Source organism: Apium graveolens, chromosome 11, assembly GCF_009905375.1.
Source record: "Apium graveolens cultivar Ventura chromosome 11, ASM990537v1, whole genome shotgun sequence".
NCBI classification, from domain to species: Eukaryota; Viridiplantae; Streptophyta; class Magnoliopsida; order Apiales; family Apiaceae; genus Apium; species Apium graveolens.
The window spans coordinates 152,125,016-152,139,635 of record NC_133657.1 but is presented as its reverse complement, the minus strand read 5'-3'; positions in this window follow the sequence as shown (position 1 = coordinate 152,139,635).

The window sequence follows — 14,620 nt, the reverse complement described above, 5'->3', positions numbered from 1 at the left end:
GTCATAGGAGAACAAAACATATATGTATATATATCAACATCAAGTATTATAGCATCGTATTTCAAATGCCTAAATATTTTTGCTATTCCGTCCATCATTCTATGGACCCATACTCTTCCTCGAGCTTATACACAATCACCTTTGAAACTCCCTCGATATCAAAAATCAAATCCGGGATCTCATTCTAGACATCATCGTTACTAGAATTCTATGCTTGCACCGCAACCTTCCTCATATAGTAATACGACTCTCTTTTCATAAGAGGGAATAAATATTCAATAGGTAGATACTCTACTTAATTAGTCTATCAATGATAACTTATACACTACCACGACCCGATTAGTGGTACTCAATCTCAACATCCATTCCAATACAACTCTCACGGTTATAATCAGCTCATTACTCGCAGAATCATTGCTGCATTACTATGGTCCACCACTGACCTACTGTCGTCATTCACTTTCCATGAAATCTTAATATCTAACCATACGGAGTCCATACATATCATATAGAATACTTCTAAGGAGTTAACATAATCACCAATCATAATTCATGAAGAACACTCCAAACTCTGACGTACTTTCATGACATGAAGTAGATAAAATTGCAGAAGAGTTTCAGTCAAAGCAACGATAGCAGGTTAATACCATTCTTAATCATATGCCTTAAATAGAAGACTTAACTCAAGGGTTCGTCTAGTCCTTTTTGAAACATGGTCCTGGCTTATCTCAAAATAGTATCTTCTGAGATAGATAGCCCGCTCATGGCGATTACACGAATTAAACCTTTACCAACTACTATTACGGTTGGGTATTGCACAGTCATCAGAAGGAATGTCAATCTTCCAAACCATAATACAACCTTCATAGCTTTAACCATCATCATTGTATTCCTTTGGCACAAGCGCCTATAATTATCCTCTTACCTTTAAAGTGTCGGCCACCTCTTTGGCCTTTCCTGATAGTAGAATTTCCTTACAGTCAATGTCATTTTAACCACCTCCAAATAAATTTTCTACCTCATTTCAATCACAGCTTATGTGAAGATGTTTTCCTTAAAATATGATGAGTAAAAAAAATATCACCATTTTTCCATAAGTTATTGCCTCAGTCTTTAGAGGTTAATCAATGTCACGACTGATTCTCAATCATACTTAGAACATCTTTTATCTTAAGTCCTAATTGCCCTGATCAATTTCGACCATTACTGGTTCGATCCATACTTTCTCGTGGTTTAACACGTGCCCCACTTGGCATCATTATAATTACGTCACATTTCCTTTATCAACATTTCTATTCTTGAGAATTTTGAATATTACCTTTCTCCTTGTAAAACCTCTAAGGTTATCCTTGAATCGGTCCTCCTGTATTCCCTAGATACAGGGCATATCAAGATACCATTTATTAATACCAGAATCATTGTCTATATACTTCTGAAAAACTAAATAAATTTCTCCACTGATTCTTAAAGGTTGTTATTACCTTAATCCTTTCCAATTCATATTGTCAAAACTCATACTATCCCTATTAAGGGTGAAATGCCAACCTTTATGCATTCCCCTAAGATTCGTTTTAAGTTACCGATGTTCTATCCTTAATTCCACCTTTAAAAAGGTACATGCATCCTTCCATGGATAAATCAAGTCATATATCCCTGATAAGGGTGTCTTATACAATCATTTCCACCTCGATAGTATATGCCTAATTTCACAATAACATCTGTATTCAAAATGAGGTCAATCAATATGGCCTCCAAAAGATAACAACGGTTATCCACTTTTCTTACCTAATTTGGTAACGATAACAAGGATGTTCTGGAAGATATTGGTCGTGTTCAACGTGAACCTCTTCTTAATAATTCCTTATTTACTTTTGTTGTTTATCTCAACAGTCACCTCAATGTTGGGATATCTTTCATACCTGGTGTCTCCCTTTCTGGGTATCGAGCCACCGGTCTTACACTTCACATTCTTGAAGGTCACTTCCTTCATCCAATTTTCCTAATTTTTTACTTCCTTGTCTCCTCAGTCTATCCGCGTCTCATTATTTATCCTTCGAATTATCTCCAGGTTTCCTCGAATCCTCCCAACTTACAGGGGATAAAATATATGTATCTCTTATGCCTTCAACCATCAATTTTAACTCATGGTGAATCACCCTCATCCTGACGAATGCATACTTTTCTATTTCTATTGCTACGAGTCTTTAGGGTTTCCTCATACCCAACTCCCTTATCATACCTCAAACTCTATTGCCTTTATATTCCTTTCCACTTCAGTTTCTTTTTATTTTCCTTTCTCTTATCATTATTTCATGAACCAACACAACATAAGCATTGATTTCAAACATCCCGTCATTCTGGATTCGTGTCCTCAGAATGAATCTTGATAACTTTTAAAACTTAGATTCATAATTCATCATACTCGTCTGCCTTTGTTCTGGCTCTAAAGCTTTTACACTATCTCCATAACCTTGGGAAGTACTTTCCTGAAAACAATTGACTGAACTTAAATCAGTTTATTATAATCTCTTGCTCCGTGCCTTCCTTGGCCTTTCACCAGCGGGTGGCCTCTCTCTTAGGAGGGTAAGTGACAAAACAGTCTTTTATGATTTGTTAATCATTTAGAATCTCAAATGATTCCTATATTTCCTTTAGCCAGGCTCTTGCCTCGACTGGGTTCGCTTGTTCCTTGGAACTCCGAGAGCTTGGTGACTTAAAGGTCCTGAAAGATTTCCTACCGCATTGTTTCCTCAAGGTGGTGGTTGGGGATAATAGTCTAAGTTCTCTTTAGACAGGTCCATGAATTGCCGTATAGGAGTACCGTCTCAGGTCTCCTTTCCTTACTCGACTTTCTATTTCCTTCGTATGAAATGTTTTATCCTTCTCCCATACTTGGGGTTATCTTATACGTTAAAATCCTTATTTTCCACTTCGTTATGTTATGGGCTCCTCCTTTCTTAATGGCAACCTCCCTGACTATCGCATTCGGGGTTTGCCCTAAATCTTATTCCTCGAGCTATGGATTTTGTCTAAGATCCAGTCCTTACGCTCTTAAACGTTTGGAACCCAAATTCGGTAGGAATACCTCATTATTTCCTTATCATCTTTCTCGGTATTAATCTTTTCTCCAGTCATTGGCTCTGCCTTTATTCATCATTTTTTCTTGGCACAATATGATTTTCTCCAATAATTCGGGCTGTATTGCAATCTCAAACAGCTTTTCGGTACCGGCTCCGGTTACCTTCACTTCTATTTCCATTTTCTCAAAATCTCTTGTCAACTCTCCCAAAGACATTTTCATCTTGAGTCTCTCCTTTTTACTAAGGGCATCAGCCACCACATTGGCTTTCCCCGAATGATAAAGAATCTCCCAATCATAATTCTTGATTAGCTCTAACCGCCTCCTCTGGCGTATGCTGAGCTCTTTCTACGTGAAAATGCATTAGAGCACTTATGGCTTGTGTAAATTTCGCACTTCTCTCCATACAAGTAGTGCCTCCAATCTTTAGGGCAAAACTATTGCCACGAGCCCAAGCTCATGGGTGGGGATATCGAACTTTATATTCCCTTAATTATCTTGACGCGTACACGATTACCTTGATGTGCTGTATAAGAAGCACCCTAATTCCTTATGCGAAGCGTCACTACAATTCATAAAATCTCCTTTTTCATCCGGCAACGCCAACATAGGGGCCGCCACCAACCTTTGCTTTAGTTGTTAAAAGCTTTTCTCGTATTTCTCTGTCCATTCGAACTTCTCAGTCTTACGAGTAAGCCGCGTTAAAGGGGCTACTATCTTTACAAACTTAAACGAACCTCCGGTAGTGACCGACCAATCCTACCTCTGGTAGTCGCCCTAACTATGGTCATCAATTCCTCAGTAGTCCTTTATTAATTCTTGTCAGGATCCTTCACGACATCCTTCTCAGCAATAATCCCTTCTAGGACAACATCCTCAACCGCTACATCCTCAATATGAACATCATCTGATCCCGTGTTAGGACGCTCTATCGGATCCACAATCTGATCTCCAATACCTAATAAAATATCATCGCGTTGTTGCTCCTCAACCTCAGGGTTCGGAGTCCCGCTACCATATATGATAACGAACTACGCCTCTATCACGATATTTATAAGGGTTCCCCTAAGGGTTTTAACTGTCAGTACTATATTAGGTAGTCCGACTATGAACTCGGCAAGAGTTCTTATTTATCTTAGTGAACTTATTATTTTAATGTCACTTCATCTCTGAGGTTTATAACGCTTAGCTCTGATACCATTTCTGTAACACTCCCAAATTCGGGGTCGGCGATCCGGGTTGTCACGAGTTCCATTTCCCTTAATAACACCCAATCTTAATAAATAATCAACTATTCTGTACTGTGACCCCACCATAAACACACACACCACAAGTTATAGTCTCAGAGATGAATATCCAAAAATAATCACAAGTCATTTTATTCCACAATTATATGTCAATACACCTTAAAAGGGTTTCTGAATAAATTTACATTTCTTTGCCATTATTACAATTCATAAATATACATAAATCTGGTTCATCAATAGTTGAAAACCTAGCCTATTGGTAGCTCCTACCTCAGCTACGGCGGCATCAACGCTTCCAGCAAAATGCGGAACATTTTCTAACCGCTTGCGAATTGGAAGCTTGGTCATGTTCATCTTGTCTAGCTGATGTTGTGTGATGAAAGAAGAAAGCAAGGGTGAGCAACAAGCCCACCAAAATAATATGTATAATGATTTACAATATATAAGCATTCTCATAGTACTCATGAAAGTCTTGGTCAAGAAGAAATGAACCAAGTTTGATATCTTACCGCGACCAAGTCGCAAAATATTCAGTATATATGTACATATATACTTTTCACAATCTTTGAAATCCTCTGACATGTATAATATACACAGAGTTCCCGTTTATAATTGTATAAAATATCGTTGCAAGGTGATCTCATATATCTAAGCTTGTCTCAACGTTTTTCCGAAAATCTTTGACATGCACAAGATAATCGTTTACTAGATATAAGTTTAAAAGATGAAGTTACAAGATACTCCCATATACTTATATATGAATACTACTTGAACTACCACCATTCAAGTTATAATCATTTTCAAAAGTTCATCACCCAGATGAGACTACAAGATAAGACTTGAATAGATTCAATCCTTGAAATATCATTATAAATAATGAAGTTACGAGATACTTCATTAAGTCCCGATATATATATACACCTATATATATACATTTCATACACTCCTTGAAAACCTCTGTTATGAAAATTATAAACAGAGTTGCAATATCCAATAAATTTTGGAATGGAGAAAACCTTGGCATAACCCTGATATCTTGCTGATCAGGCAAAGATACCAATAAGTAACCTTTTCTACTAGTAGATGGATGAATCCCCCACCGGTCATCACCCTGGCCACATAAGGACCTTGTGCTGGACCGCCACCCGGCCTCTTACGCGTTGATGGACTGCCACCCAGCCACTTACACTTTGATAGACCGTACCCCGGCCTGTCGCTTATGCCGACTCAATTAGAGGGACTTACTTCCCGAACGTTGGGCAAGTAATCAAATTGTTTTCTCAAAACAGCAACCACGTTACGAATGTAAAATACACCACAGAGCCGGATCCCCCAGGTTTTGAGCGAGTATTTAAATCCCCTTCGAAAGGAGGATCTTAAATATAAAAGAATGAGTTTTGGGATCCGCCCTAACTTTTAGAAATCATTTTGAAGACTCGAAAACATTTTTAAGAATGTTTGGAGTACTGCTGATTTATTAAAATAAATCAGTCCCGATATATTAGAAATATCTGAATATTATTATTTAAATAATATTCTCATAAAGATAATCCTTATAAAAATAATCGAAGTAGAAGTTTTAAAACTCATACTTGAACTGAATATTAAATAACCAAAGATATACTTATACGAAAGTAGTATCTTTATTTGAATAATCGAAAATAAGTTTAATTATCGAAACATTATTCTTTAATAAAATAAAGAATATCATTAAATAATAAGCGGAGTCATAATACCTCGAATGAATATTATAAATAATATTCATTAAATAAAATAAACGGAGTCATACATCCTCAAATGAATATCCAAATAATATTCATTAAATAATATAAAGTTATCGAATAAACCTTATTCGATTAATAGTTTTAAAAACTATTCATATATATATATATTATACTTGGGAGCCTCGCCTCCCGGTTTTTAGAAAAAGTTCACCTTTTGATCCCCTATACTAAGGGTATACTCAAATACCGCTTATCTCTAGCATAGGTATTATGCAACTAATAAGCATTTGAACCAACAGATATAAAAATCAAGAATACAAAACAGGCATGCATATATACCATATCACATGCTACATTATATCGCAAGAATTTGCTAATAATAAATATGCATTTATCACAAGATCATGCATGTACACATATACATCACAACAACAGTTATACGGGTAGAAAACTTGCCTGAGCGACTGGGGGTTACAATTGGCTTGGGACGAGTCTGGTAACCTATAAACAACATATAAGTTGAAATTAAACCAAAGTCACTTATAAATCTATACTTTAATCAATATAGACTCTAACGCTCGCTTTGCGCTTAACGATTCACTTAAGTCGCTCGAGTACCCTCGACTCCACCATTTTTAATAAATTAACCATTACGAGTTTTAAGGCAATTCTTTCGCGAGTGTCTTACCAACTGCCTATTACACTTTACATAAATGTTTCATACTCCAATTAGTCCTTTAAGGTCTTTATCCTATGTTTCAAAGTAAGGCGAGGGGTAATGGTTCGTTCGCGAAACGTCGTTACTTAAAACGGCCGTTTCTCCTAAACCGTACATCGGAATCAAACGAACCACATATCAAAACGAAGCTCGTAACATGAACTATCTAAACATGGCAATTTTCAAAACCTAGCAGGGAGTTCTCGGGTCCTAATGTTATGAACAAAAGCAGTCTAAAGTAAATCGGACATTACGACGGCTATGTTTACGCGATTTCCCAAATTTATACCATTCCAAAACAACCACCAATCAACCACAATTCATTAATACAAACAACATCCAACCATATCACACTAAAACAGCCCCAACACCTCAAATTCTCCAATTTATGTTATTCTGAACATGAATTTAAAACTATACTTAAGTCCTTTACTAATCAACAAGATTCAACATTCAATTCACTACAATTCCAACCCAAACTCTAAACCTACAAGCATCAAGCTACTCTTTTACCATAACAATCAAAATCATCCTAATATACAAAGTAAAGCTAGGGTTTGGAGATGTTATACCTTCCTTGAAGTGATTGGAGTAGCTAGGAAGCCTTAAGAAGCCTTGAGATGTCTTAGGGATGCTTGGATCTTAAAGGAAAAACAAGAAAAATCAAGTTAAAAATCTTGAAATCACTATTCATTATCTTCTTCATTGATTTCTTGGAGAAGATTGTGAATGATTTGGAGGCTTAAACTTATAGAATAGCCATAACTATGCATAAGGAGTACTAGATAATTATCTTACCAATTTAGGAAGCTTGGAACTTGAATTTTGAAAATTCTTCTTCTTGAAATGAAGAAAAGTCGAGAGCTCCTTGGTTGAAGAAGAAATAATTTTTTGTTTTGCTTTGTTTTGTTTTGGTTGGTTGATTTTATTTTGATTTGTTTTGGTTAATTACCTTTTTAACCTTAAACTTTGTGTGGTTTTAAATCATCCAACAATTCCTTCCCTTATGTCATGCTTATGTCATCATGTGATGTCACCCTCCCCTCTTTGTCCTCTTCTCATTGGTTGGATGACATCATCCCCTCTAATCTCTTTGATTAGCTTCTAATTACTTGGCTAATGACCGCTGATCTGTTATACGGTTCGTTTAACTTTCGTTTTCGTTTATCGTTTGAGGGATCATACCCGAGATCTTATTACTTAGGTTCCCTTAACCTTTCTCAATACATTATATTCCTTTTTATGATCCTCTATTAAAATCCTTGAATTTAAATCCTTTTTATTATGTTACCTTATACTCAATTCTTTCGATATCTGGTGGATTTTCGGGAAAAATCAAAAGGTTCAAATTTGGATTCTGACGATCTTTACATACACTTATATACCATATAGAGTACCAATAAAATCTCAGAATATCCATAAAAGAAACCTTACATAGTGTGGCATGAACAGTTTTCTTATTCAGCAATATCAGCAAAAACACTATTCATAAGGGTTACAAAAAGTTCAAAATTTTGGGGTTATTACATTCTCCCCTCCTTAAAAGGATTCCGTCCCGGAATCAGATAGAAAATGAATAGGGATACTCTCTTAACATTGCACTTTCTAACTCTCGAGTAATTTTCCCACATTGTGGTTCTTCCATCAAACTCTGAATAGTTTGATAACCCTTCTCCTAAGCACTTGTTCCTTTTCACTCTATAACCCTTCCTGGTTGCTCCATATAGGTTACGTTGGGTTGTATGTCTATGCGCTTATATGCCCCTATTTATCTGGCATCCGAATTACACTTCCTTAACATTGATACGTGGAACACGTTATGAATTTGCTACATGTTCGGGGGTAGGGCTAGCTCATATGCTAACTTCCCAATACGTCTTAATATATCCAAGGGTCCAACAATTCATGGGCTTAGCTTTCCTTTCTTTCCGAACCTCATCCATCCTTTCCAAGGGAATACCTATAACAACACTAGGTCCCCTACTTCCTATTCTTTGTCCTTTCGCGTCTAATCAACATACTTCTTATGTCCATCTTGGCCTACTACCAGCCGTCCTCTGATTAGATCTATTATATCCTTGGTCCTTTGGACTACTGCGGATCCGAGCATCTTGCGCTCTACAATCTTCATCCTAACATAAGGGAGATCGACATTGTCTTCCCTCAAGGATCTCATAAGGCGATATCCCGATACTGATATACGATCTATTGTCGTAAGAAAACTCAATCCGTGCTAAGTGACCATTCCAATTTCTTTCAAGTCTATTGCACAGACTCTCATCATAGCTTCTAGCATTAAAGCTTTTGCTTCTCAATACCCATTCTTTTTCAGTTCGTAGTCGTTACTATCTTTCGTACAGAATACTATTCTAGATATACCTTTACTCGCTAGAGTTTTATAACCTTTTAATAAATGCGTCAATCTTAGTATCACCAATATGTTTCCATTCCGAATACCACCACAACTTTACTACTCCTTTTTCAGCTGCTTCTATCTTCAAAAGCTTAGTCCTTCATATAGAAGTAAAAGAATTTATTGAGAGATCACTATGATCATGAACACTTGTTATATCGCATAGTTAGTACAGAAGGTGGCCAGCCTTTAGTACTTGACAAGCAATTAAACAACATGTTTTTATAAACTTCGGGATATTTTGCACAGAAGCGTGGCACCTTCTAGTTGGCTGTTGGCTATTGTGTTGATAACAACAAAAAAATCAAATAACAGATGAGTACACTCTCACTTTCAATTCCTTTCGATGTCTTGTTTAATTCTCCCCTTCTGCTTCTCTGTTAATTTTCCGGGATCCATTCCTCCATTTTTGCCTTCGATTTTTCTTTGTTTTCCAATCTTTTCTTGCCCACTGCGCCCTGTTGGTTCTGGTAACTGCAGTCTCCTATTTTTCTTTTTCTGGTTTCTTTCCGGAGATTTCTCCGGTTTTCCATTCGGTGCATGTTTGTATATATATATATATACGTGAGTATATAGGTGTATATGTGTGCTTTGGGTGTGGTTTTGTGTTGACTTCCGGTTGCCGCCGGTTTCTCCGGCGAGGCGACCCATCCCCTGTGTTACAGCGCGTAGGCGCGTGTTGCCTTGATTAATTTTTTATTTTATTATTAAGTCTAATTGTTTCTGCAGAAAAACAATTTGATTGAATTTATGAAGTAAAAATATTTTGTGCGAAATTATGATAGGTAATCGATGAAATTCGCGAAGGACGTCCTATATCACGGAAACCCGCGAATTTTGTCGCCGACGGCGATGAGCCTCAGCGAGCTGTCGGTGGACTGTGATGACGCGATTCTGAGTCCTAATATGAATAATTATATAAAATACGAATAATAGTAATAATTGAATAATACCGGTGATTGGGAATATGTGATTATTGGATTAATTGTTGGGTTGTCTGTTGATTGTGACGTCGAATTGTTTTGACGGGTAGTCCGATAAATAAAGGAGATGCTGTCCGATTTCCGGGAAATCAACCTACGGAAATGCAGGAGCGTATCCGGTAATTATCGGGATGTCAAGCGAGTATAAATAAATACATATACATATGTTTTATACAAAACCTGATTGTATGTTGTAGTGAAACGTTTTGCCAAAACCAATAACCCTAATATCATACAATGACGAGTATACATATTTTCTGAAAATGAACACCGAATTGATTTATGAGGACATGAACCCTAACTGATGCCTGTATTGCAATAATGTATGTGTTACGAGTCAGGTTTTGTGAACGCATGGGTAGATTGTTAGCAAGGATATGTCAAGCATAATTGAAGGTCTAAGTTAGGGTGTTTCGACCTTATAGGTTCTAGTCAAAATGCCCGAGAATTGGCAATGGACGAAAGATAGTTGGTGGTCAATCGAAAAGCTTAGTAAGGTTCCAATCGAAGGAGTTAAGTGTTGAGGTCGAATCCAGAGTGATCTAGTGGATAGACAAAAAAAAGCCTGAGCGACAGAGTCGGCTCAGAATCAATCAGTAATTGTTGTTAAGCCCTGTAAGGCAAGTACTTCTGAACTTTTCTTCAAGATATATCGCAAATATTTTCGAACTGTTTCATAACATATCGCTATTATTCAAAATAACTCCTATTTTTTATTGCAAGTGTTTTAAACTATTTAACCTTGAACCCTGATTTTTCTTGATTTTGAGCCATAAGCCTTATTCTTTGTAAACCATCCTTTATTGATTTTCAGATACCAAACCACCCAAATATGATACTGCTCCCCAAATGTATAACTACCAAACACCAAACACTGGAAGAAAATTGTTTGAAAACACAGAAACTTTTATACCCCAACCATTCTTTATAACATCAAAGAACTATACCTTGAAAAATCATTATTTGTCTAATACCTGATCCTTTTACAGGCTGAAAACCGTTTCCCATACATACCTTGATATACCCTTGTGATACTCATGAATTGTATTACGCTTTTGTACAAGTGCTTTATCAATGTTGATTATGATCTTGCTTATTGAATTATATTGTTTATTACACTGAATTGTTTTAGAATTGGATAGTTTTCTAAATGTGGACCAGATTCGTGGTCAGAACAGATTTGTGGTTATTTATAGGCCAATGTGTGCCTTGGATCCAGTAATTAGAGCAATGCTGTGTGCTTTGCTCGGGGTTAGTGCGTGACTGATCAGCAGCCTAACCTTGGTTATAAAACTTAAAATGAATATCCAATTCTAATGATTGTTTAGCAATAAACTTGATTCCTCTGAATCATCTCGTTTAATCATTGATTAACCTCAATTATTGTCATGGTGACTTGCTGAGCTAGTTAGCTCACTCTTGCGAATCTTTTAATGTATTCTACAGTTAAGAAGGATACTTTTGATAGCGAGGTTTCCCAGTTCAATGTACGAGCTAGGACCCCAGGTTGAGTTGGATCGAGCTAGCAGGAGCTTGTTGCGGTAGTGAGATAGTAAGATTGTAAAAATAATTCCATTATCAGTTGTAAATTAAATTAGTTGGGATTTGGTGCGTTGTAATAAAAGTTAAGGTTGTGTCTTGTTTTCATACTTTAACCTGTTGTGATCCGTGGTTACGTAAAGCAGGGTCATTGCAAATAATATTTCTTATACAGGTTTTTATATGGTGTATGTCTTGTGGACCCCAAACCTCTGACCCGGATTTGGAGGGTAGATTGAAGGTAGATTGAAGTGAACGGACCTTTATGTGATCATTCATTTAATCTGGTACCTTGTTATAGGTTGGAAGGACAACAACCAACTCATATAGTAAGGACAATCAGATTTGTGATTTTTAAAATCTTTAAACCAGTTTTTGAAAAAGATTTTCTCTTACAAAATTTCTAGAAGCCTTTTTAAATAAAAATAAGTTTTAAACCTTGATTTTCAAGTTACTACTTGAGTTTCTTGTTTGTTTAAAGACCCGGATTACCTGGAAGGATACTTGTTTCAGACTTAGTCTTGTTAATTTAGAGAATAAAGTAACCCGCGATTATGAAGAAGTTGATTATTCCTAACAGTAAGGTGCACATATTGTTTGATAAAATTTACAACAGAATCAGCGTACGGAGTAACTATTCGTCCAATTACTAGGACTATCAGAGTTCGAAGAATTCATTGATTTAACAGAAGCCTGGGCATGACTGAAGAAGATTGGGAAGATTTCCAGACTTTTAAAAAAGAAGAATATTATTAACAAAAGGATCGTTATGTTGAATGATTCTTGGTTATTTTAAATTAAAAAGAGGAAACTCGAAGTTATCTGGTAGGAACGCCATTATGATCAAATTATTAAAGTATTATATGTGTAGGTGCGATGTTAAAGACGCAAGACTTAACAAGTAAGAATCTACCATAACGCTTAATTTACGAAGGCATTTGAGCGTACTTTCTAAATTTGTTATATGACACAATTGGGATATGATCGAACAAGCTCGAAAGATGAATACAAGTGAAATGTGGATGGTGACCAATGGCATCGTTCTTGTTTTCAATATTACAGCGTATATTCCTTTTTAATTCCTAAAAATATATGAACTTCTTTTCTTAATAAAATCCTTATGATGATATCAAAAAGGAGGATATTGCATTCCTTTCAAATTTAATTGTTCCCCTCAAGTTTTGCTCTCTGATTGGGACAAACAGTGTTATGGTGAGACGCTTTGTCGGGATGACGAAGAGTCGGGTGGGACGCCACCTAATCATGTGATGTACGCCATATGGTACGAAAGACTGGCCATCTTAAGTACCAATGTGGTTGTCTCTTTCATATTCAAATCCTTACTTCTTGTTTCTTTTCAACTTCAAGTTTATTAAAATTGTGAATCCTTTTAGTTATTTCTTTGTATTTTCGTTCTTTGTTAAAGTTTTCTTTCAAACAAAATCAACGTATCCTGAATCAAGCAGGCGAAGTTCCATCTACCTCTCATGCATGGAAGGGAAAACAAGGGCATATGGCGAGGATTGCAAATCACTAGTCCTAGCTAGGGATGCACTAAGAGTCAAGGGAATCTACTTCAATAAGGAAATATGTCTCCAAGAGCGGGAGTTTACGATTTTTTTGTGAAATATGTTGTTCAGAATACGGATGTGATGACGGGAATGAATATTGCGGATATCTTACGCGTTAAAGTATGGAAAGATGTGGGAGCAACTTGATCAATTTTCTCCCAAGGTTGTGTTGATAAGATGAGTTACCCTGTTGAATTGATAAGATTATGACTAAAGGATTAGCAAATCAAGAATGTGTAATTATTAAATAAGTAAGTACCAACGGTGGAATTGAGATTTCTGGCAATAAATTATGAAGAGTTGATATCATTTGAGATAAGAGGATTAGACATTATTCTAAGAAATAGATTAACTATTTGAGCGTGATGCCCAAATAGACCATCGTGATAGAAGATAATTCTGAAGACGTCAAATGGGAATAGGATGAGGTTTAAAGGACGAAGGAAGGTAAATAACTTGTTAGCAATGATTTAAGTTAAAAGGTTACAGTGACCAAGATGTAAGCGTTATGGCGATTATAAATGAAAGTCAGGAGCACACAGGACTTTAAAATTTTATAGCAATTAAAAAGTTTCAAGATATGTTTCCAGAAGAGTATCCACATTTCCTCCAGATAGGAAAATGAGGCTCGCGATTGACTTAGCACCTGAGACGAAGCCAGTGATAAAGGCCTTACACAAAATGGCCCCGGTAAAAATGAGGAAGTTAGCAAAGCAGATGCAAGAAATATTAAAAGAAGGAGCGATTAGACCTAGTGTACCCCATAAAGTGCACCGGTATTAATTGTTAATAAGAAAGATGGAAGTATGAGATTATGTGTCGACTAGCGAAAGCTCAACAAGTTTACTATCAAGATCAAGTATCTGTTACCTCGAACCAATGATTTGTTTGATCAAACGAAAGAAGCAAAGTACTTTTATAAGATTGATTTAAGACTCGGTATTTCACCAATTGAAGATTAAACCTATAGACATATCAAAGATAATATTCAGAACTAAGTACTGTGTTATAAAATTCTCGTATTATCATTTAGATTAACCAATATATTAGTAATATTTGAACTTGATGGACAGAATCTTTAAGGAATATCTGGATAAGCTGTAGTTGTGGTACTTAAAGTCAACGGAGGACTATGCGAAGCATTTAATGACAATTGGGGAGTCGGAGAAGAAAGAAGTTGTATGTAAAGTTTACAAGGTGAAAGTTTTGATGGTAGAAAGCATAAATAATTAGTGAGAAGGAGACCAAAGGAGATCCAGTAGAAATTAAAGTTACTATGAATAAAGAAAAGCCAAAAGCACCAACAAAAGTAAGAAATTTTACCATGGACCGGTTATTATTGAAAA